Here is a 2,804-nt window from a genome sequence, read left to right on the forward strand (position 1 = left end):
GTAACATTGTTCATTTTTTATTAATGCAGGAGCTCTACTCATTGAGATGATCAGAGAAAAGTCCATTTCAAGGAGGAAGGTGTTCTTCTCCGAAATAACCCTTAAAAATTGTAGAAGTGTACAAGGATGAAAGTTTTATAATATTCATTTTTTCCTAAACTTTAAAAAGTAAATTACCATTAACTAATTTTTGTCAATTTTGATAACATTTATTTTTTCTTACATTTCAGTATTAAAAAAAAAATCTTTTAGTAATAACTATTATAATATAACTTCCTTAGTTCACTTTTACAAATAAAAAAAAAATTAAACCTTCTTCTTAAGTAAATTTACCTTTTGTCTACATAAATATTCAAATAACCTATTTTCTCTTACAGTCTAATGAAAAAAAAATGAGTTGGTTTTTCTTAAAATTAACCTTACATTACAACAAAAAAAAAAAAAAGAGAAGTAACTTTTTCTGATTTATGAAAAGTAATTTATTCTAAAACTTAGTTTAACCTTTTGTCTATAAGTTAAACAAAAGGGTTATTAGCACAAAACGTTCCTACGTTTGGAATTCATTATGAAAACGTCATTATGTTTCATTTTTATTTTTATTTTTTGCAATTTTATCCTGCTTCCACCTTTCATTGTAGAAATAATCATTTTCTTCAATTTCTATCCAATTTTTGAATAAAAGTTTATGAAATGACAAATATTCGCTCTATTTAAATGAAACAAAAAGAAAAAAATGGAAACCAAAGAAATAATTGCAACCATACTCTCGATTTTTTACAAAACGAACAAACGAGTCGCAAATAAATGATTTGAAATTAAAATAAAAAATAACAATTTGACACTGATTCATTCACTTTGCACCTTACTTAACCCCCAATTTTCCCATTTTCTTCATCAACCAAACTCTCTTTGAATTCTCGCCATGGCTTGCTACATGTCTCTTTCTCCACTTCTAATTTCAACCTTCGCCAATTCAATTATGTGGGATTGTTCTTCTAGTAAAAATTCTCCCACTGAGTCCTTAGCTAGTGGGAAAGTCGTAGGGAGTCTGAACCCGAAAATTCAAAGCAAACCGCGGTTGAAAGAGGTTGGCCATGGTGGAGAAAGCATTAGAATTGACTAATTTGGTTTCTCTTGGTAATTTCTTGGTAATGGATTAAAACTTTTGCGACCAAAACTTTGCATTCTTCTTCATCTTTATTCATCGAATTCAGAAAGGAATTGAGGTTATTCGAGATGTGTGTGTTGTGAAATAAGCCAACTTTCAAAAAAGAAGTGACGATCGCCTGAGCAATAGAACCCATAATGTTCTGGTGCCTTGAAATGGATAAAATAAGGAACTGTTTGTGGCTTTAATAGTTTCTTGGGTACATTTTTAGTGACTATGGTTTTTAATTTGTTTATAGAAATATTCCGACGTATGGGTTTTTCTTTGGAAGCAAGGATTTATGAAAATAATTTTGTTGGCGAAGGGTCGATTCTTCTATCAACTGCCGGATTTGCCAGTTTGTCGAATATGAGTTTTGAAGTTCATATGCAAATGGATTTTAGAGAATAGTGCTGAAGATATAAAATTTGTTTCAAAGAAAATCGACAATACCATTGTGGATCATCTTCAATTGATTTCATCTGGGGGTGATTGAAAAAATCTCTTATAAGTGAGGCTATTGAAGTTCTAAATCAGGCAAATAGTTTTTCTAAGTTCACTTGGCTGAATCTAGAGTTAATTGTTTCAATGGTCACTGAACTTATATACATGTCTTTAATTGCTCATTGAAATTTAAGATGTCGAGTTTTGACTATTGAACTTTGAAAAATGTTGTACATTACTCATGGACATAACTTTTGTAACTAAATTGGTGACATGACTAACGAAACGCATATGTGGCATCCTATTACACAGTTAAAACTTTGACATAATCAAATTTTGACCACTAAATTTTGAAAATTGTCTTCTATTGTTCGCTATACTTTCAGATGGTTGAATTTTGGCAACTGAACTTTGATATAATCGAGATTTGGCTACTAAACTTTAAAAATGTCTTCTATTGCTAACTAGAAATTTGAAATTAATCAAGCCTTTGTTTATCTCCCTTTAAAAAAATCTTTTTTTTTTAATTTTTCGTACTTATTTTTAATCACACATTTATATAATAAAATATTTTTCAAGTAAACTCAAAAATTTTTCAACTTTTTGACCACAAATTCTCCAAAAATCACTATTTGAAACTCTTTTTTTAATAATGGCCATCAAATAGGGGTTAAAATTCGTTGTTGGAATTCGAATTTAATTTAATTTTAACAATAAATATATTATTTGTTTCCTTGCAATTAATAGTCGTTTTCTTTGCATAGCTTTGTAAGCAATGTCTGTACCACTAGGAATGATTACTCAATTATACAGTAATTAAATTTAAATTTAATTTATTTTTGTCAAATTTTAAGCTATCATCATCGTAATATGTGAATTTGACATTGAAACATGCAATGTATTTGTTGTTAGATAAAATTAAATCCAAGTTTTAACAAATTTTAATTAAATCCAAATTTATTGTGAGCAATAAAAGACATTTTGTAAAGTGTGTAGAAGAAGTGACTACTAATTGCAACAAAAAACACAAAATATTTATTGTCAAAATTAAATTAAATTTGAATTTTAACAATGAATTTTAGCCCATGTTTGATGGCCACTATTATTATTTTTTTAAAAGAGTTTTAAATAGTGTTTTTTTTTTAAAAAGAATATGTGGTTGAAAGTTGGAAAAAAAATTAAGGTTATGTGTAAAATATTTTATTGTATAAAT

This window comes from Olea europaea, unplaced genomic scaffold (genome assembly GCF_002742605.1).
Source record: "Olea europaea var. sylvestris unplaced genomic scaffold, O_europaea_v1 scaffold1812, whole genome shotgun sequence".
NCBI classification, from domain to species: Eukaryota; Viridiplantae; Streptophyta; class Magnoliopsida; order Lamiales; family Oleaceae; genus Olea; species Olea europaea.